This window comes from Thunnus maccoyii, chromosome 14 (assembly GCF_910596095.1).
Source record: "Thunnus maccoyii chromosome 14, fThuMac1.1, whole genome shotgun sequence".
Lineage (NCBI taxonomy): Eukaryota > Metazoa > Chordata > Actinopteri > Scombriformes > Scombridae > Thunnus > Thunnus maccoyii.
Genome location: NC_056546.1, coordinates 7116721 through 7131890, shown reverse-complemented (window position 1 = coordinate 7131890; position 15170 = coordinate 7116721). Strand labels below are relative to the sequence as shown.

The window sequence follows — 15170 nt, the reverse complement described above, 5'->3', positions numbered from 1 at the left end:
GTTGCTCATGCTCGCGTTTGCGGTGCGAAACTATTGCAGGTGATGTCTTTTTCCTCACTTACACTTCTCATAATTACATAAAAAGGTTTCTAACGTTGTGTTTTGAACCATGTTTCAACAAAGCGTCTCTCACTCTCAGTCAGTCAGGTAGCTGGTTGTTTGTTTGTTCGTTTGTTGACGATAACGGGAGAGAGGCTAGGCACTCGGGAGTGTGCAAAAACGTCACATTATTTGGATTTTTGCGGAAAAATCAGGCCTGGGTCCTTCTCATAGAAATGAGTCTGTTACAGACAACCAAGAAAGTCGGGGAAGGTCTCATTTTTTAAGTTATGTTTAATTTAAGTTAACCCGTTCACTCATCGGCAATAAAAAACGATTAATACATGTAAATTGCTTCACAATTATTACATTAAGAACCTTTAACTGCCAGTCAGTCTTGACAGGAAGTCAAATAATCAATTAATTATTCAGGGAAATGATCATGTGCTCTACATTTGAAAGAAAACAAGATGGTAATCACTGTTTTTATGGCCGGTTATAGGAGGTACAATAGTGGAGTGTGTCATTTCAGCATTTCTCTCTTTGTTAAGTAAAAAAATGGTGGAACAGGAAGAGAAGATCTGTCAACCACAAGACCACCGTGACACGAAGTCACAAGAAGGTTTGTGTCTGACAAAGAAGTTCATTTACAGCTGCCGGAGGTAAAATCAGAAGATTAAATATGTGGAAGTCCAAATCAACACAACAAATCAAACACTTCCTAATCCTCCTAACTTCACGGCCATATTTAACTCTGTAGGACTATGTTATATCTAACATGCATATATAAGGGTGGTGTTAATATTATCACAGGTACTTACTTCCCTTTTGCAGATAGTTTTGTCCTGTGTGTATGTTTGGTTTGCCAGTTGTGATATCTATAATATTCTGTTAAGTGCTGAAACATGAATCAACAAAACTGCTGATAAAAATGTCAAACATTTACTGGTTCTAGCTTTTAAAATGTGAGGATTCGCTGCTTTTCTCAGTTTTTCTAACATTGTAAATAAAATATCTTTGGGTTAGTCAGAAGAAACAGACAATTTGAAGACGTCACTTTGGGATTTGATGAGTTGTCATCAGCATTTTCTTTCCTCATGAATATTCAAAATATAACTGACAGAGAAATCAATAATGATTATCTTTAGATGTAGTACATTTTGATGATTCAGATGATTTGAATATACAGTAGAGACAGATCCAAACAACTTATCCCAACTTCAGAGGATATGAGCGCTTGGCTTAGATACAGGATGCATAAAACTTGTCTGAACAGGAAGGTCAGCGGTCAGGCTCAACAACCGGACGCCATCCAGGGAACTGGCAGGGACTCAGTAGGTATGTCAAAAAGCAGGAAAACCAACATGACACTCTTGATTGTCTTGAAATTTTTGTCAAATTGATTCGGAGGGAAACGATTTTCTAATAAAAGTGAGCAGCTGGGATGTAATTTAATATCAGGGCTTTTTATCCGCTGCAATCGATCCCTATCTGATGTTTTCCAGTCGACTGCTTATCTGTCTTCTCTTCTTCTGCAATCACATTAGTGGTTAATGGCCAGATATTACGTAAAAAAGAACTACCGTCTTTCTCAAAAACACTTCAGAAGGGAGGTGCTTGGTACTTGTTTTTTCAACCGTGACGTAGTTCCTAACCGTTAAAGCTGTTAAAACCACATATCCTTTCCTATTAGCGATTGATGTTTGCCATTCCTGGTAACACCGTCTGTGATAGTTTCCACCTTTTGCACATAAAAGAAAGAAAATCATTCTGCAAACTTTGCAAAATCAGCAACCAGCAGATGTTGGTCTGGTTAGTGTTCCTGTGTGCACTGACAAGACGGGCAGTTATCAAACTGGATGCACTAATAAACTGGGAATTCTGGCCACAATCCAGACTAAACACAATAAAACAATTAAACAATTATCCACCATAAAAAAAGGTCACTTGAGTTCATGTTGTGAGGTTATCTTGTAACAAAGCGTGCTCTCTTAAAAAAAGGTATCACAGCCATTCAGTCACTGCCATGTCTCATTAATTAATGATGACATATTGTAATAATGTGGTTTAAACAACATAATGGCAGAGGACAATTTAGGACGAAGAAGCTGAATATTTGAGGATTTATTATCATCTTGAATTAGTCCCCAAGTCAAACCAAAAAAAGAAAATGAGGACAGCATGTGAGTGGTGGGTTCATGCAAACAATACAGCCTTTCAGGAGGTCTGGGTCTGCCTCAGGTTTCTGCTTTGGCCGGCTCACACGTCCTCGCTGACAACTTTCTCTCTGCCATGTCTCACTTTCTTTTCTCTGCTTACTGTTAATGTCTGTATTCTGACTTCTTCCTCTCACTCTCTGGGCCTCTTATTCCACATTTCTTCCTCCTGTTTTGTGCTCGCCAGCGAGGCGGACACGCTTCCGGCCTGCCGACCCTGACCACAAAATTAACCATGACTATTAAAAAATGACCTCAAACCTTTGTTTCAAGGACGGGCTCACAATCTGTCTGTCTTAAAACAACAGTCAGGAGCCCAAATGAACACTGGAATAAGTTTTTCTTGCCATAATCTTTCGTCTTGTTCATTCTGACCATTAGAAGATCCCTTCATCAGTTGAGATGCCTCACCGGACAATAATATTCTCGGTTGTTAACCAATTAATGGTTAACCATTGATCCATACTTGGGAGCGGTAAAATATTCACTTCTTGACCTTTATAGTTAAATTGAGAGACTGAAATGAAAGTCTAAGAATCCACAGCCAAGGCTAATGTTTACCCTGTTCACCATTTTAGTTTGTTCGTTGACTTATTAGCAGCAAACTCTGATGATAAGTATGTCATTAGTGTTGCAGGTGTGAGAGGAAGGTGAATGTGTGAACAGTATGTCATTGTAATCCATTCAGTTCAATATTTGTTGAGACATTTCAGTCTCAACCAATGAGACAGAGCAACTGATTAACCAACACTGCCATGCCTTAGAGCCATGCTGTGTTGTTGTGTTAAAAAGGAAGTAGTGGAAATCACAGATTGTGATTATCGTCATGATGCAAACAGGAAAGAGAGGGAGAGGGAGAGAGAGAGAGAGAGAGGTACAGCTCTAAAGAAAGAAAAGAACACAACATAGCATGATAGAAGGAAAGGAAAGGAAGGAAACACCAACACAGGATTGTCATTTTGACACTGCTGATGAATCGGTGATGTCAACACTCGTTCTGATAAGTGAGGAAACTAACTTAACAACTAACATGGCTAACTGAGACTGGCTTCAGTGGGTTTACCCTCCTCTGCACCGCTGCCTGTATCCTTCCTGCCTCTGTATCGTGTTGCTCTCTCCGCCTCCTAGCAACAACTCTGCACTGCTGCTCCTGTTTGCTCTCTTTCTTTAACCCGCTCAGCCTCTTTCCCACTCACTATTTTTTTACCCCCCCTCCACTGCCTGTTTTCTTCTATCCTCCCCCTTGTTATCTTGAATTGTGCTCATATTTACGTGAAAACATAAAGACAAAAGGCAAGTGGCAGCAACACAGGATGATGATGATATAATCCTGAAGGTATATCAGTGTTATACTACTAACAAAGACAAGCACAGGCATGGCGTTTCCTCCTTGGACCTCCTGCGTTTGCTCCATTTTTCTCATGGATAATTACCTTCCTGTCCTCAACATCGCCATACAAACAGAAAGACTTCTGGGAAATGAGTGGGTGTGGGGGGAGGGAGTGTGTGGTGGTGGGGGATTCAAAAGAAGAAAGCTGAACAACATGTTGACAAGGCCACAGCTTCCGGATGTCTAATTTACCATCAATAGTCCAAGGCTTAACACACACCTTCCTGGAACATCTGTGGCTGGTTAGAAAGCATTTATTTCAGCTGTAATGATGCTCTCATCAGTGGATCTGGTCTGGGCTTGACTACCAGCCTACAATCAAGATGTTCACATGGGTTTCTTATAGATATATTCCAGTCAGACTCTTGTTTTAATGCCACAGAAGAGAGCAGATTTATGTCTGAATGAGCCCCCTTCACATAAAGTTATGTGTTTCCCCTCCAATATTAAAGTGCAAACTCCATCTACCAGTTCTGCAGCTTCAGCGGTTTATTCTCGTGGTTATTTTTGTGCAAATTTTGCAAAAAAAAAAAAAAAAAAAAAGTGCAATGAGATGTTTGTTCCACGGATATACATGAGAGCACATAAAAATGCAGAAGGCACACAGATTCACAAAGTGGCTGCACAGGAAGTGCAGCATGTTTGTACTTAATCAGAGTTTCCGCCAGTGCAGTGCAAGCCCAGCAGCCCACCAGGCCTAAGCATCGGGGAATCGAAAAATAAAAAAAGTATTTTAAGAACTTTTATAAACTAAAATCTGTTATACAAGTAGCATAGCTCCTTTAAGGAACAGCTTAGTCCTGAGTGTGCGGTGGAGAGAGTATGAAGTTAGCAGTGTTTACAGTTTAGGCTATTTGTTGGTAAATACATGCTACAACTCCTCCAGACTCAAGCCAAGTTCCCATCTCTTGTTTGCCCCGAAGCTAGCAACAATTTAGGCCACGGCTCACTTAAGGTGGACTCCTTTAAGGTGGACCAGCTTTTCTCATTTTAGTGACAATCTCAGGGGTTCAGAATGGTGCGTCTTCTCAGGGGAACATCTTTGGCTGGATTTCTGAGTTTTTACTGTACAGAGACTGCCGTTGCTTGATGAGTACACTGATATGTATAGAAATGATGAAGTATGAGGTTGTGTTCAGATATAGGAAAATAAAGGACCAGGCGGAGGTGTTGAACAGGGTAATATCAATTGAAATGACTATCAGATAAACTGTCCTTCCTATTAATTTATTGTACTGAACAATGAACAGAAAATGATAATTGAGTAATATTTATTGAACATATCATTTAAAAAGTCTTTTAGGTCTTTGTTTGCTAGAAACAGGACGATCAAAGTAGAACAGGCTCTATTTAGTATTAGCAATAATAGAAGCAATAATATAAAAATGGATTTGAATAACACTTTTATGGCTTCTCATTTCATCAGTGGGATGTTTTGGATATTTATTAGCATTATTTTAACAAATGCTTAACAAACGCTTGTCTGTTTCACAAGTGTTTGGTGCCAGATTTGTGGTAAACACCACCGCAAACCAGGAAGTCCGCTTGGCTCTCGTGGAGCTGTGTCATTTATTCTCTGAACAGGAGCTCATAATGTATTTCCATTGTTATATTTGTGCTTTATTGCTAACCTGACTCTCTCTCCCACACACACATTTGCACTGAGTGCTCTTAAAGAGGCTAATTGATCTGGCGCTGCTCTGACAGTATTACATTTAGCTTTGTTTTGTTCTGTATTGTAATCACTGAAGCTAACGTGTGCCCACATGACTGACATGTCCTCTTTTTTCTCTACCGGCTTTCTTTTCTCACCTGCATCCGCCCTCAGCTGACATTTCACCAACATTTGAGTTGTTTTATCTATTGTCTAAAACTGATAAGAGCAAGAATGTCGACTCGACATATGAAGTCAGTGAACCCACACGCTTACTGGTTCTCTACTAAAGCAAGTCTTAATTCCATCATGCTTACTCTGATGATGTTGTTTGAGTAACAGTAATCAGAAAATTCTTTATATGTGAAGTCAGTGCAAATTATTGTAAACATAGTGAGTGCTAGTTTTATGTGATAAACAGCAAAGCGTGTCTCTAACCATTCTGCATCCACTTCTAAAGCTCTGTCAATTCTAATTCATCCAAGTTTCAAACAGTAAACGCACCCTGTCTAGTTCTCTTATAAACAAAGTATTTGTTTATATTCAGTGTTACTCACCGAAACGCACTTTCAGCATGTTCAACTTACAAACTTCAGTTTTCTTCCACATTTGGAAAGCTGAATTTTTAAAAAAGTAGTTTAAACTCTGGATTGTTTTTGCAGTCTTTTCTCTGCCTTGAGCAATAATACATTTCTTGGCGGTTTATCGTCTCCTGTAGATCAGAGGGATAGAGCTGTCTTAAGCAATGCTTTCTTGCACAACACGTATTTGTAATCTACATGTATGCAATCTTTGCTGACAAAAACAGAAAGCAAAACAACTTCTGTCACCAAAATAAGAAGCGAGCTCCTTCATTTCCCTTTGTGGTATAACTGGTTTGGAATTCATGTGTTGAGTTTGTCTTGTCAACAGGTTAATATGTTACTAACCTATTGGAGGAAAAAAATGTAATGCAGTCAATTTTTATTTTAGCACGTGGTTATTGCGATTATTCCAGGACAGTTGATGTTGTCCATGTAGATGGATGTGATGGGACTTAACGTTCATTTGTCAAGTATGTTTCTAACATGAATCTAAATTCACAGAGCAACTAATAGATGTTAAGACTGAATAAAACCTCTAAAACCAGGTAATATTCGTAGCTTTATCTGTTGGGCTCTTAAAACCTGGCAAACAATTTCATATTTATGGACGGTGCACGTTGGATCCTAGCAACATCAGTGGGCCAGATGGACGACGATGCTGTTTGCGGTTTCATTGATTAGTACAGAAAACAGCTTTGAGTCATACTGATTGCATCTGGCAGTAATCTACTGGACAATGCCAGGCAGTGTTTAACCATTGTGGTGTCCACCTGATAAAAGGTTCAGTGAGGTGAGGCGTCCCACCTGTGCGGGGGATGGGCGGGAGACAGCAGAAGACAATGGCAGTAACAGGTTAAAGAGTTGTGTGTGTCCCTGTGTGCGTTTAAATTTTAAAAAAGGGGACATAAATGAGTTACTAGCTTGTGTTTGTGCCAGGTGTTGGTTGATATGAAGTGAAATCATCGTCTCAAATTGAATGACAGTTAAAAATCAAATCACTTTTGAAGATGCACTTCAATTCCTAAAGAACTGCAGATTATAGTGTGTGTAAACCTGATGTGACCTCTGCCTGTGTCTCTTCAACCAACTCTTTCAAAAAGGAATAGCTCACCTGAATATAATGCTGCATGTGTGCCAGGAATGTTTCTGAAAGGTGTGTGTGTGTGTGGGCACATAGTGCGATCTTACCTGTGCAGGTGAGTGGGGCTCCTCCGCTTGTGTGCTTGTTGTCTTGGTATCTCCTGTCAGCTCTCTTACCCCATACTTAGCCCCGCCCTCTCGGGAACAGCAACCAATGGGGAAAAGGGATCAGGAAGGGAGGAAGCTGAGAGGGGGTTGAACCTAAACACAGAAGAAACGAGCCGTGTGTCAACAGCCGTGAGCAGCTTGGCCTGAAGAAAACCACTAGATAAATAGAAACCAGCACAAAGAGCTCTAAAAACCTGTCCTCTTTTATTCAACACAAGCCAAAAAGCTGAGTGTCTTTTCCTTTTCTTTATAAATCTAACAAATGCGAACAAAGGAGAGAGACAGTGGCACTGAAGAACACATTAGAAAAGCTAGTAAACTGATTAAAAATGTACTGAGCAGGAGGTAGAGTGTTCTGGATAGCTTCAGTCTGATGATAAAAGCTGCAACACAAGATGAATAACAGCCCAGCATAAGTTTACCTACAGTAGATGTTTAATATTTTATAATCAGAAAGAGCTTTCCATAATGTAAAGTACACAGTGCAAAGCTTTTATCATTAGAAAAAAACAACAGTCTCTTGATATCAGATTGCGTACAGCGGACACGCATCCATTGATAAATCGAACCAAACTATATCAACAAGTAGAGCAGCTCGCACTGATTAACCTCCGTCCACCTGCCAAAATGTGACTTCACAAGCAAATGTCTTTCAAAAAGTAGCGACATACAGGAAATACACTGAAGGGAGAAGAGCTGAGACAGTTTATTATGTTGTAGTTCTAAATGTAAAACACATCTTTAGGAATTCACTAATGGTATTACCACAGTAGACTGACAAGGATTTCATGAACAAAACATTTGGCCACATCACCTGATGAGTAAATAGATCTTAAAATTGTAAGGGCCATTAATATTAATACATATAAATATTAATGGGGACCTATTAAGCTCATTTCCAGCTCTATATTTTTATTCTAGGACTCCATTAGAGTAGCTTTGCATGATTTACAGTTTTAAAAAAATCCTTTATGCAGCCCCTCGGTTCAGCCTCTGTCTGAAACATCTCCCGTCTCTTTAAGGCCACCCCCCCCCACGCCAATGAGCCCACTCTATTCTGATTGGCCAGCTTCAGGAAGCCTAGCAAGGTGCAGCTGTATCAGACTTGTGTTAAGTTACTGCTGATGAAAACCTAACATTTCTTGCATTTGCTGCTTCACATTAAAAGCTTTTAAATGACTAAAATAACAGGAGATTTTTATTGTTAAGATTTTATAAGAAATGAAACGTGCTCCTCACTGAATTAGCGGAGCTTCATTAGTGGCGCTATTCTCCCAATAAAAACAGCTCTACATAACAAGATTTGGGGATATTTGGAGCTCTTTGTTCAGCGGATCAGTTAGAAACAATGCAGGGAGGATTAGTACAAGTAGAAACAGCCACAGTGATGATGATGTTTGATGAAGAGCTGCAGACCACCAGCACACCTCCAACAGGTAAACAACTTATGTTACTTTGCCGTGCAGTGTACTGGAAAAACACTCACAGCGTTCCAGCTCGACTTGAGTCATGACTTGGCGTGACTACGCCCAAAACAAGGAAAAAAATGCCATAACGTTAGTGGGGCAGAGCGGTGAACTTGCACGCTTTATGTGGAGCAGATGACCTAAAGAAATCTGTCATGAGCCGACATAGGCTCAGACTTAAAGATGAAAAAAAACTTTGGAAACCGAGCGTTCAGAGCAGTCTGAAGCATGTGCTTTTTGCTAACAGGATTACTTCTACACATGTTTACCTCATTATATGAAACTTTGGCCACGTTTAATATGACCATCCGACATCGTAACATTACATATATGACAGAGAATAAGGAAAAGCATAACGCATAACAGCTCCCCTTTAAAGAAATCATTTGACTGCAGAAACCCAACTGAAGACTGGTTACGTAAGTTCATATAAACACACTGACTGACAGCTAAGCACATGCAGGCACAGGTAGAATAAAGACAAGATGTCATGTTTTGCAGACAGAGAACATTTAAGACACAAAACAGACACTGACCCTACATATAGTATATACACAACACTCACGCTACCACATTAGAGGAAAAACATGAGGATTTGCTGCATTTAACAGAAGACCGAGACAAAGTCACGGATGTCCTTCCAACCACAGAAACAAAAAGGTTGGTCTAATAGCTGTTTTCAGGGATTTTCATTAGCTTACAGACATTTGTGCTCATACATGTCATTCTTCCTCCTCAGGCTTATGTTTGAGCTTCTCATATTCATACTGCCGACATGCTGCTGCATGCATTTCTGCTGTGCTCCAGATCCATCTATTCAGGGAGTTGAGCAGTCTCAATTTACGACTCGGCATCTCTCTCTGCAGATTTCTGTGAAGCATGTCCACCGCACTGCGCCTATTACTTGAGAGTGTGTGTAATAGCTAATTACAACAATAGGACAAGGTAACTCATGTTCACACATTGCATCTGGCATCCATATCCAGCTAGATTGTGTCTATATCCAGCTAAGAGTTGTTTAGACACCTAAAATTATGCATGTCTCAAGTTCAAATGACTATTTGTGATAACGATTCTTTTTCTCACATTTAGTTTTATGGGTGGGAAACGGAAAATAACAACATTTGCCCTCAGCCAGACTGCAGAGGCTTTTTGGTACCTGTACTTGAGTGCAGACTTTGAAACCTTGCTTGAGAGTTGTTTGGAAAACAAACTATGAAAATAAACTATATTTCAGAGCTGCCCACTTGTGATCCAATCAAAACAGGATGCATTTTAATGCTGAGAGTAAACACGGTGTTGAAGGCAAAAGCAGAAGGAAAAAAACATTAGTAGGGTACACACCATGCCGGTAAACTCCCATCTACAGAATGTATTTTAAGCCCGACTGCACACCGAGTATAAATACACTACCAGTCAAACGTTTGGGCACACTTTCCCATTTCCTTTAATGAGAAAGTGCGTCCAAACTTCTGATTGGTAATGTATCTATTTTGCCAACACTACTGACTACTGTTCACACACTATAAAATAGTAATGATGAATAACACCACACCACTGGGAGGTTCATGAAACAAGCAGGGTCGACGCCAGACAAGCACCAAATGCCTGTAGAGTTTGTTTTCGGTAACTACCAACACACTGGTAAATTAAAAAACAACAGCTTTAATCTTTAGCTTGTACCAAGATGCTGTTGTGGAAAGCTCCCTTAATACACGACTGGCTTTTGTTAATCATTAATCTAGGGTTGTGCTGGTTTAGATATGAGAGGTCAGCAGATAACGAGAGCATATCACCTCTCAGTGCGCCGAGTTAACGTACTAACTGCCTGAAATATTCACTCGAAGATTATCAAACACCCTCAGAGAAAGTATGAGCAGAAGAGTTAATCAACAGTGGAATGTCTCTATGGTTTCTGAATGCACTCGCTGACACTGATCTCATTATGACCTGTGTGCTCTGCTTCTCACTCCTGTCCTGTTGTCCTGTTTCATTCACAAAAGATAAAGTACCTCCAGACTTGACAGTCTGTTTAACTTTTTCCGAAAACTTTCCACTTTTCCTTCCTGGCTTCCATTCCTCAATTTTAATTTAAAATGTCACAGGGATCCTCCTAAAACGTAGTTGAGCTGCGGTAACTCTTTTTATAGCTTTTAATGTTAGAGATTGAAGTGACTGAAGAGGACATCAAAGAATCTCCTGTCCATGAACGCACTTTATTAATGTTTCAGTCCAAGTGATTGTTTTTCAGTTGACTTAATAGATCAACATTTGCATGTAAAAATAAGCATTTTACCTTTTATACTGCCATAAAGAATTAAAAAGAACTGTTAAAGGAGCGAGAGGTTTCCTGATATTTAAAATGATTTCTGGGTTTCTCACTGCCTTTATAACTGTTGAGGATAAAAGTATCAGGTACACACAACTAATTTTTAACTGGAAATAATATTCAGGTTCGAGGTCACGTTAAATGGCTTTTCTGTTCGCAGCTGAGAACACAACTAATGAAGCTGCACTGATTAGCGTAACCTGCTTTTCTGTTAGACGAGCTCCGATGCCAGCACTCAGAATTAGCAAGGTGTTTCATTTCCAGACATTGTATGCAAAAAGGTTATAAAAATATACAGCTACGTCCTCTGCACTGACCAGTTAATATCTGAGTGTGGAGTTAAATTTGTGGTTAACTCGTGAGCGCAGTGCAGAGCAATAAACCTTTACCTAATGTGAAAGAGGTCACCAGGACATAAAATGTGAAGCTGATACATGCTCATACTGCTGACCACTGTGTGTGTGTATATATATGTGTGTGTGTGAGAGTGAGATAGCAGACACGGAGGCGTGTCACTCTTCAGGGGCCAGATGCATAAAACTCTGTGTAGATTCGTGGTGAGAACTGTGTGCATGCACAGAGCCAGAAATATGCATACACGTTGTTTTTGTCAGCTTTATAAAGCAGAGAAGAATGATAAAATGAATCACACAATAATAATTAATCAACATTATGTTTGTGAATGTGTCTTTGATTAGTATTTTACAGATCTTCAGCTGGTTGTCAAACAAAACAAACAATGTTTTCCTAAAAGATTCTGTCTAACACCTTATATTTCCTCTCCACCTCATCACATCACCCTCACATTGCTTTTGAAAAGCATTTGTCCACCTGGACTGAAGTATACATGAGTTGTGCACATTCTGTACATAAATACCAGTTTATGTGCAGGAAATGGTGAATGCATGTTTTTTTTTGTGTGTACTCATCGTTTATCCAGCTCCTGGTCTTTGGACAAAGTTCAACTCTAAACTGACAGAGAGGGAAGAATAAAGATCGAAGGATGACTGACCAATCAGAAGGGGCACATTTACAGCAACTATACAGTCTGAAATGTTTTTACTGTGTGCAGAGAAAAGTTGTTCAGCTTTGTACTAGGTGAGCCAATGTGTGGTATTTCCGTTCCACTCGACTAAAAGTCTTAGGGTCAGGTATCAAGACCTGCTCTGAGTTCGAAAAGGTTTCAGTTTTCAATTTTCCTTGCAGTTATTTGACACTATAACAAAATCAGGAAGTGTATTTTAAGTCATGTTTTTCTTTATCTACTTTCTATTCTCCGATCTACTGGTGACATTCTTACTGTGAAGAAGTAGGAAATTATCTATTTCACCAAAGAAGATTATGGCTGTGACTAAGTATTATTTTCTTGATTAATAGAAACATTGTTTGGTCTATAAAATGCCAAAGAATTGTTGCCACTGTTTTAAACATCCAAAATTATGAAAAATACCCATTGCAGTTACCAAAAGCCAAAAGTAACATCTTGAAATTGCTTGGTTTGTCTGGCCAACAGTCCAAAACTCAAAGATACTTAGTTTACAATCACATAAGACAAAGAAAGGCAGTGAAAATTAACAGTTGAGACCAGGGTTTTCACTGGGTTTCTGGAGGGCTTAGTGCTGGTTATGTGGGTGGGGTGGGGGGGGTGATTCACTGCCTGTAGGTGGTTTGGGAGGAGGACTGCCGTCTCAGCCAGTAGCCAAGTTCACAAGAATTTGATAAGTTTTAATATATGCTAATCAGGCTACATACAGACGGATGGGACACTGCCAGTAAAGCAGGTGGAAATATCGCTTTTCTACATGTTTGTGCTTGTTGAAAAAGGTGTTTTGATAAATTACTCTTGTTGGCTTTTCACTTGTGAATCTTTTATAGCACTTAGAGTAATGAACATTGAGGTGTGTGTATGTGTGTGTGTGTGTAGGAGCTGAGCCCCACCCTTGGTCGAACACCGACAGAAAGCAGAAGAGAGGACGGAGAACCTAGCGTGACCATAAATAACAGCAAAATACGGTGGAGACTCTCAGCATATTTTTTGTCTGTTCATTCAGCTTAGGCAATGTGAAAAAACACTTGGGTGCTGCACATAAGTGTTATAATGGTACAGAAAACCCTGGAAATGCTGGAATGAGTAGATCTTTTGCATTTTTTTACTTGAATGACTTAATGACTAATCGACTAATCATTACAGTTCTAAAGATGATTATTGTCTGTCACCATGATGAGGAATAAAGAAAGACATTTTACTATTCTCAGTATGTTTTACAGATGGTGTTACATCTTTAAGTCCTTTATCTTGAAGGCATTTATCTGTGTTTTAACTTTTTAATTGCAATACGGCTTATTTCATGACTCATGGATTATATAAAGCACTCTGAACTGCCTTTTTGTATGATAAGTGCTTTATAAATTACACCTGCCCCACCTATACATTCATGTGGTGATGTAATTTGTTGCACACACAGTCCGCCCTGAACCTGTGCAGGTTTCAACTACTAGAGATATTTCTGAGCACTACTTGACCCGCGTCAGAAGCGTACAAGAGGATGTTTCGGCATGAGGGAATGTGGGCCTAATAGCGACATGGTGCTAAGAGAGACCACCATAAATAGCCTGTGGGCTGCAATCAAGCGAGGTGCTGTAAGAGCTGGAGTCTGCACACCAAATATCTACAGTCAACATCAGTATTCACACTGGGCTAAAGGTTACTCTTCATCTATTACTGTTAGTCACAGATATGTGGGCTTCAATGATGGTTTCTGTGGTTTTTATAGCAGCTTCTGGTTGTTGTGTTCTTGTTAGTCAGCAAGCTACAAGAAGCTCTAATAGTGTTAATATAACAGTAGATTAAAAAAAAAAAAAGTCTGACAAAGCACTAAGACTGACACTCAAGTCTGACACTCTTGAAAATGGAGGAGCTTGTTTATAAAAAGACAAATCTTTCACTCCACCACCATGATAATTTATTAGATAACCTTAAAAAAAATTAACAAAACTCTTTAGTTGTTTATTGTATATTGTGTGTGAGCAGCTTATTGCTTACACTGCATTCAGACCACAAACAACCTAAACCACAGTCTATACCACAGGAGGTAAACAAAGACCATCCTTTTTAAAAGGCAGTTCTCGATCCGGTTGTTAAGTCTGCATCAGAGTTCAATTCACAGCTTTCACACCAGCCAAAATGAACGGCACCAACTGGGCAAACACACCAGAGTTCGTTTTAATGGAACCAAACAGGTTAGCAGTAAAAGCACCCTGAGTCACAGACTTTTTGTGCCACAGCAACCCCTGGCCTCACACTGTCTCAAATAAATTGTAGTTACAATTAATAAAAAGGCAAATGTTAATTGAACTCCCATTTCCAGACGTGCCACCTCACTACATAAAAAAGGAATATTACAGTAACGTTCAGTCCGACATTAGCTCTGCGTGAAAAAACGCAGCCCTCTTATTCATTTGAATGAGGGCAGTGCTTTGACACAGCGGGGGTGCCGACACAGAGAGCTCCGGCAAAACACGAGGTCGACCTGACGTCATTCGGCAAGGCGTTGCGTCGGCCAATCACATACATGCAAGCGCACATTCCTGGTAGATTACTTTGTAATGTGAACGCTGTGTTTCTGCTGTTTAATGTTTACTTCACAATTGTCACTACAAAAAAGATAAAATAGTTGCCCCTCCGATAACTTTCCAGAGTTGGAAAATTCTCTCTGTGAGTAATTAAGACTGCTGTGCAGTGTGTTTTGGCATCTGATAAGCCTTTAAGCATAAAGCTGTAGCTCTAACTGGACTTCCTGGACTGTATTTCATTTTCTCACTGATCCTTAAACAACACCCAACTTCTTTCGGTCTGAATCCAGCCTACTTCCTATGTTGGCACCGGACATGCAGTACCAGCCAAAAGTTTGGACACACTTTCCCATTCACTTGAATGAGAAAGTGCGTCCAAACTTCTGACTGGTGCTGTAAATTGCGACGTGCACAATCATCCAATATGAATGTAATTGCTTGGGCTACTGGGCTGAAATGATTGGTGGAGCAAAGAGAAACTTACATCAGCTGACAATATTCCTACCACACACACAAATTTAAAATAGAAAGGAATTTCTCATTATCAACAAATACTTGTCACTCCGACTCTGCATGCTAAAGGTCATCTCTCTGTATGGCGAGACCTGTTCACTCACACTCAGTGTAATCTAAACTGAGAGATGTGTGTGTGCACATGTGCGTGTGTTTGA

At 39.8% G+C, this 15170-nt stretch overlaps 1 protein-coding gene and 1 long non-coding RNA gene across 4 annotated transcripts in view; one reads left to right on the top strand and one right to left on the bottom strand.

Annotated features, from left to right (window-relative positions):
• b3gnt2b (UDP-GlcNAc:betaGal beta-1,3-N-acetylglucosaminyltransferase 2b) overlaps positions 1–15170 on the bottom strand; it is a 33673-nt gene that overhangs the window by 5686 nt on the left and 12817 nt on the right. For all 3 annotated transcript variants that reach the window (XM_042433646.1, XM_042433648.1, XM_042433647.1), the window contains exon 2: positions 7072–7224. The gene's annotated coding sequence lies outside the window, so the exon portion shown is untranslated. The remainder of the gene's footprint in view (positions 1–7071; positions 7225–15170) is intronic.
• LOC121911794 lies at positions 9458–13105 on the top strand. Its single transcript, XR_006099952.1, has 3 exons — positions 9458–9542; positions 11867–12024; positions 12851–13105. It is a non-coding gene; the product is annotated as an uncharacterized LOC121911794 (long non-coding RNA).